Source organism: Amblyomma maculatum, chromosome 1 (assembly GCF_055883805.1).
Source record: "Amblyomma maculatum isolate TAMU_Amacu chromosome 1, ASM5588380v1, whole genome shotgun sequence".
In the NCBI taxonomy this organism is placed as follows: domain Eukaryota; kingdom Metazoa; phylum Arthropoda; class Arachnida; order Ixodida; family Ixodidae; genus Amblyomma; species Amblyomma maculatum.
Genome location: NC_139344.1, coordinates 326,378,184 through 326,399,055, shown reverse-complemented (window position 1 = coordinate 326,399,055; position 20,872 = coordinate 326,378,184). Strand labels below are relative to the sequence as shown.

Sequence of the window (20,872 nt, the reverse complement as noted above, 5' to 3'; positions counted from 1 at the left end):
TAGTCCTAGAAGGCGATCTTACTCTCTCATCTCAAAGGCGAAGCCCGAATTGGCGGCGCCTGCCAGTTCTGCCATGCCACGTATAGTCCCAACACGTAGCACATTTCTATGGCCGATCAGTGACTAGTGACTGGCCATGTCGCTTGCCAGCTACCTTCTGCCAGATCCATGCCTGATATTATTTTGCTCGCCACGCCGGCTCCAGATTTTGTGCAGAACGGGACCTTTAACGTTGTCGCATTAAAATTAACCGATTGCCCGAGGCGCCCCCCGTGGTTGTACAGAGCTTTGCTGTGCACTAAATTGAAAATCTGTGGTGTACGAGCATCTGAATTCTTTCGAACCCAGGGTTTCGTTCCCTTGCTTATCCGCCATTCAGAGCGATATGTTGGTTAACTAGCACATATGCTGGGTAATAAAAGGAATGAAAAAAAAAAAAAAAGAACGGGAGTGAAGCTTTTAATCTGATGTGAAAATTGGACATGACTATTGTCAGCTCTCATTTGCGGCCAGTAAAAATTAATGCCCAGATTTCTTTTATGGGTGGCCTCTCTAGTCTGTGGTTGTCCGAGTACCGCTTTTGCGGCCCGGCCCCTCTTTGACGGTGCAACTTGAGGTCAAAGTCTTCGAACCTCACCTTCCTCTAGAGGACAGCAAACCTAACCGCTTATATACGAGCATGGACAAATGTTTACGGGATGCGGACTCGCGAAAAATTATTTCTGCGTTGTCTCGCTGGATATTCAGTTTGTTCTCATCCAAGTGCACGTACCACGCATGTCCGCTCATGCTTCTATGCTTCTCGTTGAGCTGTTTTGCACGACAGCGCAGAAATAGCGAGTCCTCATTTCGTAAACATGTTCCCATCATTATGCATGTCTCCTGTGCACCTTTTCACCGTTGTCTGTGTTGGCGGTCTCTGTATACCTGCCTCCCGGTGAGTATCATTGGCTGCCTGACCGTTCCCGGGATGAGATACAAACCCAGGCGCATCTGAATGGCTGGTCACCGTCTAGAGCTGCCAGAAGGATCCATGACTCGAATGGGGGTGCCTCAGTGCTTGTGCACCCCGATGGTGAGGCTGATCCACTTGGGCAGCAGGTCCCGCAGGGAGACGTGCTTGATTGCGTGGTGCTCTTCCTCCACATGGTGCGCCTCCGCGTGGTGGTCCTCCGCGTGGTGGTCCTCCACGTGGTGGTCCTCAACGTGGTGATCCACCTCTTGATGCCTGCGCCAGTATGGCACGCGCGTCAGTTGCGTCATCTGTGCACACCACGCTGCCTACATGAACGGAAGTCTGAGCGGTCATTTAGCTCATGTTTGCCTGACCGGGTGTCGCACATCACAGTCATGGCTCTACACGCTCCAGTATGCGAGCCTGCCGCAAAGATTAAGATGTTCTGGTGTCTAAAAAGAGCCATGGTATGAATTATCAAGGAATGGACTGACAGGGAAAGTCGATATAGTAGTTAATTAGCCACTGAAAATATAAATAGCACAGCTGATTTGAACAAACTTTACCCAAGGGAGTGTTGGCTAAGTGCCAATTGTCACAACTCCACCATGAAGAGAGAGAGAGAAAACTTTTAATGAGCATATAATCAGTAAAAATTCGCAGGAGCTGGGTGGTCGGTGCCCCTAGTCCAGGGCTCCGCTGGCAGCAGCTGACTTATCCAGCTAGTCCACCATGAAGAGAATTCTCCTAATTATTGTTCTATATGTTCAGCATGCTCCAGAGAAAATAAAAAGAGAGAGAGAGAGAGAGAGAGAGAGAACGCCAGCCGTACATATGCCTGAACATAAGCACCTGTGCTTTTTTGCCACGAAGCTGATCGCACGGTTTCTCCAACTTTGTTGAAATTTGAAGCCATGTAAAATACGTTCCGTTCATCGCCTGTCCATAAAGATGTTCTTAGGATCACACAGAAACTAGTGGATATCTTTCAGACGATCCACAAAGAAATGTGTAGCAACCAAAGTGAACAGAGAACTTCCAAGCCTCCTTAGTCATAGACTCCTTGTGTTATGCGTCAATAAGAACGTATATTGCTTGACCAGCTGGTTAATATTTCGCAGAAGTTCAAACTAGCGAAAACGGACGCAGGGAAAAACAGAGGAGACACATAAACAACAGCGCTGGTGGACGCTGTTGTGTGCTTATTGTGTATGTGTACCTCCCTTGTTTCGTCTTGCGTCCGTTTTCGCTGGTTCCACGTTCTTCATCACCTAAGCTGTGGTCGCTGATGAGCACAGGGGATTTCACTAAGGAGCACCAGATTGCGCAGATGGTGCATGTGCAAGAAGATTGCCCGGGGACGTGCGTGATAATGCTCAAGGTCACCTTCGATCCCTATGAACCTTGCACGGGGATTGGGGAATTTACGCTTGTGTGGCTTCCGTAGCTTTCATGATCATCAATGCCTTTGTTCGACCGAACAACTCCTACTGCATGTGGACAGGAAGTTCCATTGACTCGGGGGGGGGGGGGGGGGGGGCAAGGTTAGCCTGGGGTTCGTTGCTGTATTGCATTGCATATTATAAGTGTACTTTCGCTCAAAAATCGCCGAACACTGTACGAGCATGCCGTGTGTGTCTTTGAGCCCATTTAACGTGTATTTGTTTTTGAAACTTTACTGACAAGACAGAGTCGCGGTAACGGTAATGAATTCTGCGGCGTGCATGTAACGTTGTAGTTTTCGTGTGAGGGAGGGTAATTCCATTTGCTTTGAAGTTCTTTCTCGCATGGTTTTAGCAGGCCCGATTAAATTAGAAAGCTGTTGACGTGAGCAGAACGCAGTGCGTTTGCTTGCGTGCTGCGTGTTGCGTGCTGCGTGTTGCGTGCTGCGTGTTGCGTGCTGCGTGTTGCATGCGCAGGTTTGTCAAACCTGTTCCTCGTTGGCGCGATTATAATGGTCTTTTTTAGTTTCAAATAACTTCTCTACCGAACTTATTTGTGCAGCTGTGTCTCTAGCGTGATATATTTCTGGAATGATAGCAAGAAAGTGTGTATAATAAAAATTGTATCTTTACGAAGACTGAATTTGTTTTGGATAGCATGTGCAAGTATCGGATAATATTCGTGTGCACTGGGCGCCTGTATTCGTGTGTGCATGAAACGGCAGCACTAATTGCTGTGAAGCTGTGTATACCTCAGTTTCGTATCTGTCCAAATGACTAAAACTTTTATCCTTCGTCGTGGCTACTAAAGACCAAATTTTCACACACTTCATTTATTTAATACCGAACAGTGGTTTTGTTTTTAGTACGCGAAGTTGAAACTAAAATGCACAATTAACAACTCTGTGCTTTTTAGAGTGTCCGCACGGATGCATTAAGCTGTTATTTGAGTTCGCCAGGAATAAATCACGATTTACTTCCCACTGTGACTACACTTCTTCAGTCTACTTATGTGTTTGCTAGTATGCGTTAAATATAGGTCAAGGCCAGTAGGCCGACTGCTTTGTGGAACAATACTTTTCTGAAACTACGGAACAATGAAACCATTTTACCGTAGCCGTTTTGTAAAATAACCGGCGGTGAGATGGGAAAATGTGTAAGTGAGAGCTTGTACTGTTTCATTTTTTTTTTCATGAGTGCTTCGAGATCACTTTTTTTTTTTTTTAACACTAATGGATGAAACGTGACTAGAAGTGGCGCGCTCAGATTCGCGTTTCTGGGCAAGGCGCGCGGCAAAGTGGTACTATTACACGGACAAGGGGGCTTCTCAAAGTCGTGCATCTAGCAATCAAGCTTTCCCATAGCGAGCCGCCTTTGCGAACAGCGCTTGTTTCCCTTTTGCACATCCTTCCTTGGGCAGTGTGCATCGCGAATTGCCCATGTGTTGTGCTAGCGAAAAAGACAAAAAAAAAAAAAGAAGTCGAACGTAAACACGTTTTTCATTCATTTCCATGTGCCGAAAAAAGAGAAAAAGTAATCAGGTCACGTACGAGTGCACACAAACGAGGTCGGTAGAGAAGCGTAAATAGAAGCTTCCACTTCCGACTAAAAGGAGTATAAGTAAGGCCTTATTAATATAGAGTAACAGTGATTTGCCTCTTGTGTTTTGTACAGTGGTGGCCCCACAGAAAAAAAGGCGCTGCAGTCATTTGTGTAATCTTTCGTTTATTCACTCATCTCGCTCTTGGGTATGTGTGGCGGTCTTCACAACTCGTACATCTAATCGAAACTCCGCTCGTCTTCGCTTCTGTGCACAGACTCGCAGTGTCTATCTCTCTCTTCTTTTCCGATAGCAAGTCCAGCGTGAAAGCCAAGCTTGTGGATGCATCTTTCCATGGGAAGGCGGCTCATACTTGGAGACCTTAAGTTTGATCACATTCCATGAGCTTTCCAGCTTGAGACTGACACAATTAATGCGCGCAAGAATGGTGGATGAATGTCCAAACAGTTGTCGAGAGTATGAAGAGTCCTTATGCCTCCGGGCCTGCATGTCTTTAGTGCCACACACTTGCAGCTCAGGCACGGTTCGCACTAAATGAGAACGATGGCACGGACGGCCGCCAAGAGAATCTCTTTGCACGGCACGTTGGGGGACTTGTTGAGAACACTGTCGACCGCGTCCTTGCGATAGGGCTACTATAGCGTTTCAAGAGTACAAACACACGTGCGAGCGACGGGGAAGCATTTGGTGACAGCGACTGAGGTGATGTGTGTATCTCTACCCTGCAACGTCCCGATTAGGTTGAACAGACCTCTCTAAGAGATTGGAATGACGTGCTTGTTTTTTCTTTTCTATTTCTCTACGCGCGGAGTCGTGCGCTTGCTCAGTCTTCAACAGGAGCCCTACTCAAGGATGGCGTGATGACTTCCGATTTCTGCCTATTATGACTTGAAAAAGAAACTCAGGGAGCAAACCGCTGCAGGGAGAAAAGGGAGGAGGGGAAGGGACGGGGCGACATAGGGGAACTCGTGTCTTAATTTTCCGCTGTATTTACGGCGTTTAATTAGTCAAGGGGGAGAAGGGGTAGGGTGCCGTATTTGGGGAAGGCGGCGTTGAAGGGGTGGGGAGAGGGATCGAGGAGGTCATTTGCTGCTCTATTCGGCGGTTCCGGACGGACAACAAGCGCGCGCACACGCACACGTTACGCACAGCGCCTGTGGCGCCCGCCGCGACTAGCTGAACGACGTGCCTGTACATTACACGAGCCGCGCACAAGCTCATCATGCCTTCGTGTCCTTTGCCGTCGAGTTGCGCCGTTGTATGTCGGGCGACCTGCGAAAAAGACAATGGACACACCATGCACAAGCTTGTCGAGAAAGGCGAAGGGGCTCTGCATGCCCCTCCGTTGTTTTGACGATTGCTCTCCGCTCGATCGCATGTGGCTGGCCCCGCAAGCAAGCCAAGCTGAGACAAAGCCGCGACCTAAAAGACAGCGGCAGGCAGCAGCGATCGCCATCCCAGTTATTGAACCCAGTTTGCGAAAGCAGCAGGGATGCAGCGCTGGCAACGCGACAGAGGACAGCTCGTTCGCTGGAGCTGGAGCCTGCCGTGTTGCAGTTTCTGAGGCCTATGCACGTGGAGTTTTGACGCGGTGCTAGGAAGTGGGGTCCTCGCGCGTGGATTAGTTTCCAGGCTTTGGTAGCATGTAAACTTCATCGTTCTGAAAGCGCATCGAAAGTTATGGAGGCATTTTTGAGGAGATACCTGGCCGGCATGCTATTCAGTCTGTTCAGCGCGTCAAGAACGTGCCGACCGTCGATACCGTCAGATAATAAGTTAATGGCTAGCAAAGGACAGTGACCCCTTTCTTAATCCAGAGCAGTGGCTAGCCAGAAATATTGATTAATCGGTGTTATACGCCGGGGTCGAAAGAAAAAAAAAAGAGGGGTGGGGGGGTGAGGGGGGGGGGGGGCTACGAAAGGCCGAAAGGAGGGAGAGGATGCAGCGCTCAGAAAATTTCGGGACGTGTTCGGCCATACAAACTTGTCGAAAGCCCTTGTCGAAATAGTGGCACCATTTCCACACCTCCGTTTCATATTCTCGTGCTAATTAAGGAAATTTTACTGTACGTATCGAGAGACAGTGGCCCATTGACATTCGCCGCAGCCATGGCTTAAGCTGTTACCATCGTTAAAACGCAGAGCCGAACCGACATGGTTACCTTGCCGTTTTATCGTGCAGTTTCGTTTATACAAGCGTGATGCGTTAGCAACAGTGAAACGAGCATTTCTGTGAATACGCCGCAGCCTGTAGACGTACACGGACTGACCGCACTGCAACACGAAATGTGCCTGATAGCATTAGCGCCAGACACAACAAGACTATCCTGCTTCCGTTGTACCGACGTTGCGGCGAGCGGCAATGGCGACTACTGAGCGCTGTGAGCCCATGGGGAAATGCGACTATGTGCTTCTCGCTATAACTGCTCGCTAGCTATAGGTAATACGCTCGCTACCTGTGACCGTTAGCTGAGGCGTGAATTATTGTGGATTCTATCCACCGTATGTTTTTTGTTGTTTTCCTGGTAGAATTCAACAGGACATTACTTGCACATGCTTGCAATCTTTTCGTCTCTCAGTTGCCCTCCTATTCTTGCGAGCGCGACGAGCATTGAATCTCCGGTTTTGCACTCTTTGATGACGTGGATCACGTGTTTGATAACATGCATGGACCTTCCTAGTACATCTCATCGTGTTTATTAGCGGAGCGAGGCGTGCACAGCAAGCGTGGCTATGGTGCGACGACATGACCTACACTGGTAGCTGAATGCCCAGCACTTACCCCGAGTCCCATGGCTTAGATTCCCAGGGCTTTGACTCCCAGGGCTTGGACTCCCAGGGCTTGGACTCCCAAGGCCCCGATGACTGCCAGGCGCCCGGCTGCGCCCAGCCACCTCCTCCTGACTGGGACTTCCAGCTGTCCGAGTAGGTGGGCGCCTCGTCTTGCCAGTCGTCCTTCTCGTCCTGCCACTCGTCTTTGTGCACTTCCTTGATCACTTTGATCTCCTTGACGACAGGAATGGTCTTGTACACGGGAATGGTCTTGTATATCGGAATGGTCTTGTACACTGGTATCTCCTTGTACACGTACTTCACCCTGTTCGGAAGTTATCGCCGCTGTTTAAGCGCATTGTGTAGGATAGCGGCGATTGGAGAAAAAATAGTTATATGAGAACATTCTGTGCGCGTGCGTTAGTAAGATTGTGTGTGAACAGCAACTACAATCCGTCCCACGTGTTGCTCTCAGTGCAGTGGGAGCTACATCCACGTGGCATAGGCTTTCGCCAGTGTACTGTTCTCAAGTCCGGAACTGTCACCTCGCTCCCGAAGCTGAATTCAGTAGACAAACACTGAGACGACGGATAAGCGTTCGCACCGTTTTTATCCGTTTTTTTTTTCTTTATATAAATCGAGGAAATTCGAGCAGTTTGCGCCGCCAGAAGTCCTAAGCATGGGCGTTTATAAAATGCAAAATTACAGAAAGAAAGTTTGAGCGTGTTCTCACAAACAGATAGTATGCGGATCTGGTTGCGCAAATGTAGCGTTTTGCTGCGCTTATTGTGCACATTCATTGGTCAACCTGTTTCTGAACAACATCGGTATCGAAAGCCCAGCGACGTAACTTTCATGGCGTAGTCCTGTAAAGTGGCGGTACTTTCAGCTTTCACAAGCCGTTGAAAAGAAAAGCAACTTTAGCTATGAAACTTCACACCACAGTCGGATGGCATCTTTAATGTTGTTTTCACCTACACTCTCACTCAGAATTAAAAATGCAGATTTGGCTGAAATAATCAACTTTGAGCGTAATAATCAGAGTAGAATTCTTCATAATGGGTTAGTGGATAGACGTACTTCGTAAGTGGCTTTTATTCTGCAGAAAGTTTTCAGCCTTGGTGTCTGCGAATTAGAATGTTCGTGCCTCCTAAACAATTGCTTTCCACCATCGACAACCATGAGGTCTTCATTAGCATCTGGCTTCAAAAAAAAAAAAAAAGAAAAAGAAAGAAAGAGAGAGATAAAGAGAGGACTTACGGCTTGAGGGAAATGGTCTTGTGGATGTGTAGCCAGGGGATGATGTGTCCCGCATCACAGCAGGCGGCCAGGTAGCAGGCCGCCAGCAACGCTAAGACCGCCTTCATGTCTGGAACGATAAGGGCAAATACAACAGTTGACTATGGGGCGTCTCGGATTTTGCATGACCACACAAGGTCAATCATTATCATCAATCGAAGAGAGCCGACTGCTGACTGAGGGGCAGAACACTTCTCCTACCTACTTCCAGTTACTTTTCGTTGGCAATTCGTTATTGCTTTTGGAGTGTTATGGCGAGGATCATATGTGCGAATACTCGTGGGTCTGCTATGATGGACATTTTGGGCAGAGCACCACTAGGGATGTAGAGGTCACAGGTACAGCAACAGACGTCACCTGTTAAAACGCCGGTCACGCGAATCAAATACAGTGGGCCGAGAGGGGGAGGCGAGGCAGACCTGTGTGAACTGTTCTTTGATACTTGGCTCTTGTTCCGACAACGCCCTTAAACACCTTTCCGCACGGAGGGCGGACCGTCCTCCGTCGGCTGCGGAGTTGTCGACGGCTTTGGCATATGTGCACGATACATGTAGGCTACGGGAAAAGGCTAGGCGGAAGAAAAGACCCGCGGAACATTGTGCGTACAGCGGCCATGCATTGGGGACACTCGTTTTGATGGGTGGAAACATTCCGTGGGACGTGGGTAATCCCGCTGGCGGCGGTCGTATTCCCAGCCGCTGCGGCGGCAGTTTTGTCTCTTGAGGGCGATTTGCTTGTGCTGCTGGCAGAGGCCGGGTCGCTGCACCTGAGCGAAACAGTTTTGCTCACGCGTGATGCACGTGGAAGTTGGCCACTGAACCACGGCTTTGCACCACACGAGAACGGTCTGAAAACTACGAGGAAGAAAATGTAAAGCGGAAAGCTTCCATTCAGCTGCAGGACAGGAGCTCGGATACTTCGCTGCCAAAAACCTGCCACGGACCACGCGCCTCTACTCCTCACCGTATAGAAGGCCGATTTAAACAGATCTTTAATAATTTTTTTTTTTATATTTTTCGCTGGCGCCGACGATAAAGATGCGTTTGAGTTTGTTGCCGTAAAGTGGCGAGGAGTTACAGAACCATTGCCCAGTTTCTGTCCCTTTACGTGTTTTTGGCTGTGAGAACCTCGTCAAGCTACCGTTGAGAGAATCCTCGATGTTCCCTGATCTCGGATAGGCGTTGTCTTGCATTACCGAGAATATTACGAAAATTGTTTGCTTTATTGCGGAAGAGAAGTGGAGACAGGAAATAAAAGGTAGCCAAAGCTCTCTAATCAGGTTTACGAACAGAACGCTGCAAACGCTTTCTTACTGTGCACGTCCATTTTCCTCTTTCTTTACACGGATATTTTCCCCAGCTTACGAGCACTAACCAGCGCCCCTTCCCAGAGACCTCCAGGTTTGTTTTCTTTTTTCTTTCCTTTTCCTTTTTTCATTCGTGCCCATCCACTCTTTTCCTTACGTTGTTTCACCCTCGTCTGCTATGCCGTCTCTGCGCGCCACTGATAAAGCTGCTGGGTTTGATCAGGTGTGAAGTTAAGGTAGATGTGAAGTACAGATGGGGACTGGCCTAGCAGTTTTCTACCAACAATCAGTCCATATAGTGACACCTAAATAGTGACGATACAATTCTGTTACCTAACAAAATGCATCCACAAGACTGTTCAACTTCCACTGGCATGATTTGGGGTCCAGTTCAGTGTCCCGAATGAATTTTAGAAAATAGGAAGTTTCCCAACTAACTGTTCAGTTTCCGCGTGATTCGGCCTCTCGATTGAGTCCGCTTTCTGTCTCCATTACTCGTCTATACTGCTGCGTGCTCCTGCTGCCGTAGGCGACCTGTCCGCGAGACTTGCGTTTGGAATATTTTTATCCTTACAGTAGTACCACACAAAGTGTACTTTGAAGGCTTGAAGTGGGGGACGACATAAGGAGAGCGGACGGGACACAGCTTTTCTTTCGTCCGTCGTCCCCCAAACCAAAGCTTGTGTTTTAATGAACAAGTGTACCAGTTCGACTAGTCGGTAATATGATAAGGTCACTGTTTCAGTTGAGATTGGTGTCTTTTCCTTCCGCGTTGTGTACGTGCGCCCTTACTAGTTCCGTATCACTTTCGCAATAACTCACCATGCGTTACTGGAATGCGCATGCTCAATAAGCACCTGCGGCAGAGAAAACTAGCGGTGTGTTCTCTTAAGCGCTCCATTGTAAATATCTGTGCTTCTGGGCGTTTGGAGTGTGGCGCGCTGCCCTCTTCCCTTCGCACGGCCGACGAACAGCGATAGCGAAGAGCAAAAGCAGTATCTGCTCCGGCGCAGCCGCCGCTCGGTTTGCGGGCCAGCAGGCCACTGGTTTAGGCGGCGACCCCCTGAGGAGCGCGTCTAGCGTTGTACTGCGCGCTGACCTACATCACGAGACGCGGCGTGGTGAACTTGAGCGCTCTCGCGGTGAACGACCTGCGTGGCTACCTTCCACCGGCCGGTGGGTCGGTCGATGCCGGAAGGCAGCGCGAGCGGCAGCCTTGCATAACTTCGTGCGCCGCTTGCACGAGCGCTATCGGGTGAAAGTCGATACGGCGGCGGCGGCGGCGGCAGTGGTGGTGGGCGGGCCCGTTTTGAGAACACCGTTGCATTCACTCTCTCTGTCTGTCCAGGAACGGACGAGGAGGACGGCCGGACGTTTCGCGGTCGCCCCGAGGCTTGGCCCTCGAAGCGCGTGCACCATGTCTTGTGTAATTGTTTAATTTGGGCATCCGAAACACGTTCTTCTGGGAGGAACTGTTGGGGGATTTCGCATCACAGGAATTTATTTGATCAGCTTACGTGACCCAGGTGCTGTGGCGCGTTTCCTGTTGCACCTTTCGAGGGCGCGGGCTCGACAACTGATGGGACTAATTTAGGCGAATAGCTGCCAAGTACTGGGGGTCCAATACACCCTGAAGAACCCGAGGTCGTCGAATGTTCTCCCTTGGTGTTTGTTCTAGCGTTTGCGGTACACATTGTCATTTTGTGGTGTCACTTTTGCCTACAGCACCGCTCCCATAGTTATTTTATTACAGAACAGCGATTCGACGTTCACACCGATGAGATGTTGTGAGGCGTTTGGAAACGGCCTGTTAAACGCCCTGCTTAGTGCGCATCCCACCTTTCCGTTGCAGGCTTGGGATTGTTTGGCTCTGTGCCGTTCACGTGCGTCGTATTGAAGGGTGTACATAACCAGTAAACCACAACATACGGCCCGTGCTCCCCATATGGATTTCGAGAGTCGTCTCTTTTACTAGACAATATGCCTATTGCCATTCTTTTTTTTTTTTTTTTTTCACAGGTGCTCGTGCTCGCACGCTTGAACTCTGCTACAACTTAATAGCAATAATTCGAACTCGATAAGGGCTGGAAAGTTAATTTGCATTATGCCAAGTACGAATTAAGGGAGCCAGATCGGCTTCTGTTTTAAAAAATGAAGAGCCAGCTTGAATGAACCGGAAGTTCGATTTTACTAAATCTCACTGTGTACACAACTCTAGCTTCATTCACGTGTGCGCTGGAACGAAGCTCGAGCGAGGTTCCCTAAATGGTCAACCCAGCTTCGTGGAGAATATCCTGAGCGTTGCCTTTTTTTTTTTTTTTTAACCAACGAACTAGCTGCATTTTTGTTATGGAAGTGATAATGAGATCGGGCAAGTCTTTTGCGCTGAATGACTGCCCGTCGGTGCATGGTTACAACGCAACTATTACCTTATGTTAATCAGGGCGATAAAATGCGAGTAAAGGAGAACTGAAAATTCCGCTTTGCCGGAGGCCATATATTTTTACTTTTAACAGTCCACGTGTTTTACTTGCATGGAAAGTAGACAACGCGAGGAATCATCGTTGCGGTAGTTGTATTTTCGTCACGGTACGTCGTCGTAGCAAGCCCCATCATTACCTTCTGGCCAAAACGATCATTGCCTAGGTGAGCCCGAGCCACGCGGGGCAAATGTGGAGGAAGTGTGCCAATGAAATACAGGAGAAGTAAGGAGGCTCCTTTTGAAGACGGGTCAAGAAAACAGGAAGGAGGAAGGCATTACGAGCCGGTGCACGTTAGTCGAAACGACGGATAAGAAAAGTCTCAGCGCCGATGGTTCGGGCCCTCTCGCTTGGCTGTGACAGTTCATTTTTACATTTCCCATTCGTTCTATTTATTATTTTTTTTCGTATGTACATATAAACGTTTCTTATCGCTCCTTTTGGCATTTTAATTATCCTATCCTGTATTTTTCTCTTTTTAATGTTGAGTGCTTTGCTGAAACAATATAGTTGTGTAGGAAGACTGCACCTTCTTGGTTTACGACACTACGATGCATGTTTAAAAGCAGCTGCTGGAAACACAGTATGTTGGCCGCCATGGGGAGTCTTGATCCGCGGAACAATCAAAACTGTTAACAAAATCAACCTTCTAACTAATGCTGCTGTATACTGAACAGGTCGAGTAATTGACAATCTTGCGAACATTCTTTTAACTGGACAGCATTGAAGGTCCCTTTCGGCGCAAAATGTGGTGTCGGCGCCGTGCCTAGAAAATCCTGATTGGCCGAGGCGGGCGTGACGTCAGAGCGAAGCAATTTCGCGTATAACAATATCAAATATTGATTGGCCAATCGAAACTCTCTTCATTGGGCTTGAAGAGGTGGGCACGTTACCTCTTCATCACCGAGAAACTCTGTCGCGTACCACTGTCGCGTCTAGTACCACTGTTATGGTAAAATTAAGTGTCCCTCAGTATATTTTATTATTCAACAAGAAAAGCTCTGACAACGGATGATTTTGCGCCTCCCGCGGGAACAGTGGATTAGTTAACGGTAATGGAAGTAAACGGGACGTCACTGCAGACATTTATATCGTATACCATAGCCTCGCTGCACACCGTCTCTATGCCTCACGTAGGCTCTTAGCATACAGGCGCATTCGCAAAGGCGGGGGCGCGGTATGGCACAGCAACGGTCACTTCCTTAGCCCAAAGCGTCGGGGAAAGTATGTGTGAGAGGAGTCAACTGGAACCTCCGCGAGAAAGTAGGCTCAGACCGCTACGAAGTGACCGCACGAAGAGAACATTTGGGTGCATTCCGAAACGAGATAGTGCGAGGGAGTTTCCGGATTCTTCGGCGAGAATTGGGCGCGGTATCTCCTGGTGTGAGTTTAAGGAAGGCTGGAAGCTTCCTGACTCTCTCTGGTCGGGCACCGCTGCGCCCAGCGCGACGCCGGTGCCGCGTCCGTGTCGCCTGGTCACACTCGAGAGAGCAGTACGTGGCGGCGGCCTTGTTCAAGGTACATCGAGCCCGCTGAGAGGGAAGGCGACTTTCGCCGAAGTGAAACCGCTCGTTGCCCGAGCTGTACCGCGCATGCACCCCATGCCGAGCAAGGAGAACTAAAAAATAACGGTGATTAAGCCGCCTTTCTATGAGTCTCTTTTATTTGTAACCCGGAAACCGCCGCCGTACTATTGCGGTTGGTCCACAAAATTAGCTAAATAGTAAACGCTTAGCGGATATGGCAGAAAGAGGCCGAGTTAAATGACAGCTCGAAACGCTAATTATACTAACCACAACTGTGTTTTTAACGTTATTATGCTGTATGCGAGATTGCATCAGCTTTACTTCCCACCCCTGTTCTATTTATTTTCAGCTGTAATGCCTGTTAGAAGTGATGCTCTGTGCAGTGGGCATTAAGACTACCAAACTGGTTTGTAAATGTCCGCCTGACCATTGGCTTGAGCAAAAAGCACTGCATAGGAATGCCGCTGGTATTGGTTCTATGTGTCTCTAAGAACATTGAACGCATTCATGGTTAACTCAGCGGTTGAACACTCTTTGTTACCCGATCTTTATAGTGAATAATTAAATTTAACGGTACGTAATTATTATTGTGTTGTACTCCTAGTCTCTTGGCATACTGAATCGTATATGATGACGATTCAGTCGACCACAGCTGTATAGCCTGCCCCCCCCCCCCCCCCCCCCCCCCCCCAGCCGCATTAGATACGTCACAGAACCCTCAAATGTGCAACGAAAGGTGGTGTGGCTAATTTATAACGTGTATATAACCGGTGTATATCTCTATGTCAGGTATTATTAAGAAAAAAAGCAACCTTGCCGCAAGTCATTACTGAGAGCGGATAAAAATGTTCTTTTTACATTAATATTATGCATATCTTCAAGCGTCTAATCCACGCGTAAAAGCAAGGCTTCCGTGTGCTGTGCGATGTCAGTGCACGTTAAAGAACCCCAGGTAGTCGAAATTTCCGGAGTCCTCCACTACGGCGTCTCTCATAGCCTGAGTCGCTTTGGGACCTTAAACCCCACAAACCAACCATTGCGTTTATCGATTGAGAATGAGATATTATTTCTGCAAGACAATGTTATAATTTTTTCTTCAAAAACAACCTTGTTTGCCAATATTGAATGTATAACACTATGCCCGACTCTTCTCACGCGCCTTTCTGAATACTAAAACCTGTTATACTGAACTGTACTTTGCAGACAGTTCGCTTCAAGTTTTGCTGAGCTCGCGCTGGTTGCCTTAATCTCTTATTTTTCCATATTTTCTCCTTTCGCGCTGATCTGTGTTCTTACTTGTTCACTGCATTTATATTTGATGCCTTTGATTGCTGGAAGACTGTGTATGTTTCGCCTGTCTGTTTTTATTTCTACCCACATGAGTGGTTAAATTTAGCTTTCGTTACTTCGTCGTCACCCATTCTTCTTTGTGTACATACTGCTATCCGTAGCCTGACAGTGAGGCTGGAAATATTCAACTAATTGAAAATAAATCAAATGGATGGGCTCAATTTGATCTGGCCTGGGGCTGACGTGTTCAATTGAATTGCTAGAGCTAAGGTCACGTGCGTCAGGCATCATTTCTGGTTTTCATTTGTTTGGGCGCACTGGCTTTCACATGCTAGCGCGCGAGTCTAGTCGTGTTGCCTCCGAGTACGCATCATGAGTCTATTACACTAACAACGAAAAATTTCTCGCTGGTTTTTATCAGCGTGGCCGTGTTAAAACTTCGTGCAGCAAATCATAAATGAGCTGCTATCCCTTCACCCTCAGTTTACTGCTCTCCCACAGCGAAGCAAAACTAGCCGATTAATCAAGGTGTCCTCCGTGAGGTTTAGCATGCGCAGAGTTGAAAATATATGGTGTAGTGAGATCTGAATTTCATTGCAGCCTAAGGTTTAGTTTTATTGTTTCGATAACCGCCATTGAACGCGGCCTCTTGTCACTTTGAATCACGAGAACCGGATCGTGCGCGTAGTACGATCCGTGGGCACCTCACCTTTGAGGAATCTCTGTTGGTATGCACAGAATCCCATTGTCCTCTGTGAGTTCGTTCGCGCGGCGAACGCTGTACAGCGATGTCACCAGAGCTGCCGATAACAGAATCCTTAGCGGTGGAACATTACACGGCTTCACTGAAACCCTTCCGTCTGTCTGCTGACGCCGTCTTTTGTCTCCTGGAGAACGGTAGCGTAAGGGTGTGTGGACGTAAGCGACCTTTGTTTGGGACACGACATCGGGTCTACTTTGTGGGGCAGAGGCTCGGGGGTGACTGAACAGACTTGGAGTCAAATGTAAGAACGCAGCGAGCTGTGGAAAAGAAAACGGTACGGGCAACTTTAAGAGGCACGAATAGATAGAGTGGTTTAGGTAATAAGCGTGAGTTAGGGACATTTTAACCGAAATCAAGCAAAGTGAATGGACACCGCGGGAGCATGTAATGCGGAAAGCAGATAATTCATCGGACTGTCCTTTAGAATAACGGAAGTGTGTACTCTGAGCGAAGGCGGTGAGCGGCAGAGTCACGTATGCAGGTGATATTAAAATTTGGCGGTATAAGGCAGGCTAGGGCGGTCGCAACTGGCGCATTAGAGGGCATTTTATTATTATTGTTTTTTCTGCAGTGGACGTGAGCAAGCAGGCGACGACGATCGTCTAGTCCGCTCGAGGCGTTTAGCGAACATTTCCGGGGAGTGCTAGTTCTGTAAAATGTTGAGGACTTTCCCTTTGGCGCTTGCATTCGAACTTATAGTTTTACTTCACGTTCAAGCGCTATATGGGACCGAAAACTTTAGCAATCTTGTCAGTCCTTCATGTCTGATACACTTGCATCTTCGACGTTTGTTCCACGAACGGGAAGCCGTTGTGTTTTTGTCACAGGACTGTGAGTACGCTTGGTGGAAAAACGTTTTGCCTTTTTTTTTTTTATTGTAACGCGGCATGTTGCTGAGCGTAGTTCTTTTACGTGCATAATTATATTGCTGTACCGTACTGTTCCCGTTAGCTATCGACACAGTGGCCGCCTGGCGCAGTCTCCTCACCTCAAAGTACCGTTCGCTTGCTTTCCTTCATTATCTTCCGTACCCGCGCTCTTTTAACAAATCCTATTTACCGCATCAGACGTCAGACAGCATCACGCACTCATATATGCTCACGTGACTTCGGAGGTTGTTTACGTGACAGCGATCGCGTTTTTCTTCGCAAGTGAAACGCTCCGAAAGAAAGCGAACGCAACGATGACCTCACCGATCGCGCTCCGCGATAACGAAGCTCTGCAATCGATAAGCGCGAATATTCTCGGGCCGTTTATCGAGGAGAAGGAGCGGTAATACCTTGAGGCGGCGGTCCTGCGTCCTCAGCAGCTCGGCGATGCCATCTCTACCACGTCGCGCGACGCGGTGGCGATGCCACGGCAGGTCGACGACGCCCCGCGGCTCTTCTCTTGTCCGTCCTGTCGCACGGTCTTTCAGCCGGTCGTTGGTGCTTTGCAGCGGCTACGGTGGCAGCAGCAGCATCGGCCCAGCAGTGGCGAGACTGACTGACTGCGCCACTTTTCCTCGTCGTATTCGGCGTTCTCAATTCTGGACCCCCTCCCTCCGAAGCGCGTCTTCTCTTCCCTCCTCGGTTCGCTGCTCCCGGCGAATTCGCGCCGGCCGGCCGGCTAGCGCAACGGCTGCCCGCTCGGAGGTTCCTCCAAAGCGAGGCGACCGGGTCCCCCTCCCTGCCCTCGCCACCGCGCGGCTGCACTTAATTCCGAGGAAGAAGATTCACTCTGTCCGCTTCCCCACCCTCCTCTGGCGGCACCTATAACTTCTTGTGCAGGGGACTTTCACCCGGAGCACGCGGAAGTCCGACTTTCGCCTCATGCGGTGGTCCATGAGTAAGCCACCACCTCGCCGTTCTCGTAGATTCTTGCTGCGGAACGGTGCGCTGCTTCGGTGCCGTGTAGCGAACGAGCGGACTCGTGTCTCGAACTATGTTGCGTCGCCGCCCGATTTCGGACGTCTTATCCGCGCCATCTCTTCGTCTTTTTCAGCAGCGTGTCGCCATCTGATGCTCCCGTCAAGCCCTCTCCTTTCCTTCCGTCTTCGTTTGGCGAGCTTTCCGTTTTGCTCTGCCGGACGATGCACGCTGCCTTAAGTGTTCGGTTTGATGAGATGTCGTCTCGCTAGATAAAGAGGCAATTAGGGACCACCGTTTACTGTGGCTATTGCCGGCTTCCATCAGGGATGCAGGCAGGAGGGAAGGCGGTAACGGCGGCGCGATCTGTCGAGGTGCGGTGCTTATTCAAGCGTGAGCTATCAGCGGCAAGCGTTTCGCTTCGGCGCGTGCTATTGGGTATCATAGGCGCTGTTCCAGCATCCTCGCCGCCGTCTTTTGGCCTGGTGTTAGAGGTGCAGTCGCGCGACTTTGCACCACGTCTTATATATCTCCCTATCTGTCGGGTCTGAAAACGTTTTGCACTCATTATTCACTAGCAAAGAGCCCGATCACAGTTGAATCCTGCTCGCGGGCTTGTACAGTGTGTTCGTGAACGTGCCAAGGATGCCATGTGTTTAGGGAGGGCGCGTCACCGTATATCTGACTTATGACGACCCCAGTTCATGCCGTCTTTGTTGGTGAACTCGACAAATCGGATGATTATAAGACTGCATTTCTTTCATGGTGCATGCGGGTTGCCGTGCAGAACGCGTCCGCAAGGAGCGAAAATGCTCTACGCAATGCTAGCTAAGGCATATAGCGTCGGTTCGCAGTGAATTCTTTTGGAATGAGGAAATTTTAGTCTTAGCTGTTCTTAATTAAATTAACTGCATATTTACGAGTTAGCGCAACACAGTGGACGAGGACTGCGGAGTTTTGAATATTTGTGTCAGTGAACGAGCCTTCTTTCATTCTCCTTTATCGGTATGAACTGGGAATTCGTTGTAAAGGTACGAGATATTTATGTTTTCACCTGTATGTTTCGCACCCATATGAATTGCTTTGCTCTTGAAAACGTGCTTTGCTAAATTTATTGCGATGCAGCGACAGAGAGTGCGCGGAAATTTTTAGAACAGGAGTGTCTTGGCTTTCGGGCAGCCACCGGATCGGCAACCTCACAGTGTGCGGCGAAGCTTCTTGCGGTCCAGCTACCGTTGGCATCACCCTGCCGGTCACGTCGAAGAGCAATAGCCGAGGAATGGGTTTTAGTATGGCATTCAACGCATGCCCGTCTCGCTGGAACCGCGATTCTGCGACAGTCCCGTTTCTAGAATTCGCTGTTCCCAGAGGCTGCTGTAGCCCGGTTGCCGCCGGGTACTTTTCCTCGCTAGCGGCGTCTCTGTGTGCGTGTGTGGTGGTGCACAAAAAGAAGGGGGCGGGGGTGTCTTCATTGGCGACACCGCGCCCATCCTCACCTTCTCACCCCTGATACCCCCGAAGTGGCACACGCTCCAGGAAGTGCAGATAAACACCGACCTCGGGGAACTCCAGCGTGACCCGTGGCGACGAAGCGGCGAAAGCACCAGCAGCTGCAGCGCACTTTCGCTTGTACTCCGCCGCCGATTGTTGGCCGACCCACTTGGTGGTAAAGGGAAGAGGATATGTCGAAGGTAGCGGATGAGATTGAACCGGCGAACAGCTGAGCGCAAGGTCGGCGATGAGATTTCGCGCTTCGGTGTATTCTTTTCATCCGCTGTCCGTTGCGTCCGGACGTTCACGGTCCGAGGAAGAGCGCTTTATCCGGGCGGCGCGTGACTGCATGCTCACGCTGGGGTTAGAGGTCCTCGATGCATACGCGGAGGTATATCTCAATGGATCCTTATTCCGGGACTTTTATATGTTTTGAGAAGTAACGTTCGTTATCGTGCCTAGCGCCAAAGGTGTCCCCCTTTCCGCTTCCCCTTTCCGCTTAGGTTCTCAACCAGTGCCTATCCAACCATCGATGCAACACTCATCACCGCTCTAGCTTGCCGGTTTGTGGAGGGATATTACGGTGACTGGCGTGGGCTGCACGCGGTTTCCAATGACCGAAGCTGTCACTTTGGTTTGCTTTTGCTTGGTATCAAATAATGTTGGCTTCTTTCAGATATACTATATGCTGTCGGGTCCTCACGTCCCTTATTACCCTTGTTTGTTAAACCGGGAGGGGGACCCGTAAAGGTATTCAAGGGTTCAGCTTGAAGTGAGGCCAGGGTTATATGCAATCGTCGAAAACGAGCTTGACGTCATTTCTTTCTTAGATTGAGGCAGTGAAAATGTGTTCGTCGAATGTCCTATTTAACGCAATGGCTGGAGCGGAACGAAGCCTTCTTGAATTCTTAGCTAAACCAGCGTGTATGTCATCTTCCGCGAATGGACGTATGGAATACGCCGGAGCTACGTATTGTCACGTCCTAGCCAAAGGACGGGACGATGAAAGCGACCGCAGGTCAGCAGGGCAGCAGCAGGAACCAGCGCGACGGCGGCGGGGACACCAGAACACCGAAAAGATCGCCCCCATCAGCGTCTTTTTTCTTCACCGAACGCTTGCTCTTTTTCTTCTTCGGCTACAATATATCGTTGCTGAAAAAAATGCTCTCTGGTTGGGCAAGATGAGGATCGCTTCAAAAGGTTGAAAGGCAAAGCTCCTTCTACGGTTAGAGCATATCAGAAATTCTAGCGAGGCTGTCCAACTTTATGAGAAGCCGCATGTCCACACGCAAATCCTCCGCCAGTTTCCCATCCACTGATATAAAAAACAACGGCGGCTAGATAACTGAATTCGATATTCTAGTCAAACCCACCTAAGGTACACAAGAGAATCGTGGTGACAAAAAAAAAAAAAAAATAGTGCGAAATTATACAAAACACGAAGGACAAGAAGGAAGACATCGCAGTGCTGACTCGTGTTTTGTCTAAGTTTGCGCCGCTTTTCACCGTGAATCTAATCCAAACGTCTGCTCTGCCGCACAGGGGAAGTATAAACCAGTTCATTCTCGCCAAGTCCACGAGGGTAGACGCATAGGCTTCATGGTCTCTGCTTGGCGAACAGCTTAAGTGGACAGGAGCGCTGGGGGACTATTTGACTTGCAAAGCGCAAGCCTGAGAAAAACTACACACGAAGCTCATCCATGGCCTGCAGTAGAGGAGTTGCTCATGTCGCGTCCCGCACCCCACTCACTTCTGAAGTCCCTTCAGGACTCCTGTGTCAAAGTTCCCGTCCACGGATGTGGTGCCGGCGAGCGTACCGCATCGTTCCCCAAGGTCCTTTCTTCTTCGCTTCCGGACACAGTCGAGGCGAAGGGCAGTCGCACGTTGCGCCGGCGGTCGTGTTTACGCGCAAGGTCAGCACCACTGCCGCGCGGTCTCCCGCCCACTTTCGCTGCTCGCGGCCGGGCCGGACGCGCGGTTCACTTACTAGTATGGTACTCACCCAGAGGTGGTGTCAGTGTTGTGGTCGGATGGAAGACTACGGCTCGGCTGGCTGCTGGCACCCACGATCGCGCGCCTCTTGTTGGCGCGGCCGATGTGTGTCGGCGACCGGTGGCCCACTTGCTTCGCGGCTCCCATTG

General features: G+C 49.6%; 1 protein-coding gene and 1 pseudogene across 1 annotated transcript in view; one reads left to right on the top strand and one right to left on the bottom strand.

The window, feature by feature from the left end:
- LOC146207350 (rho GTPase-activating protein 18-like) overlaps positions 1-20,872 on the top strand; it is a 199,142-nt gene that overhangs the window by 71,371 nt on the left and 106,899 nt on the right. The gene's annotated exons all lie outside the window — the stretch shown is intronic.
- Positions 1,016-20,870, bottom strand: LOC146207354 (uncharacterized; annotated as a pseudogene).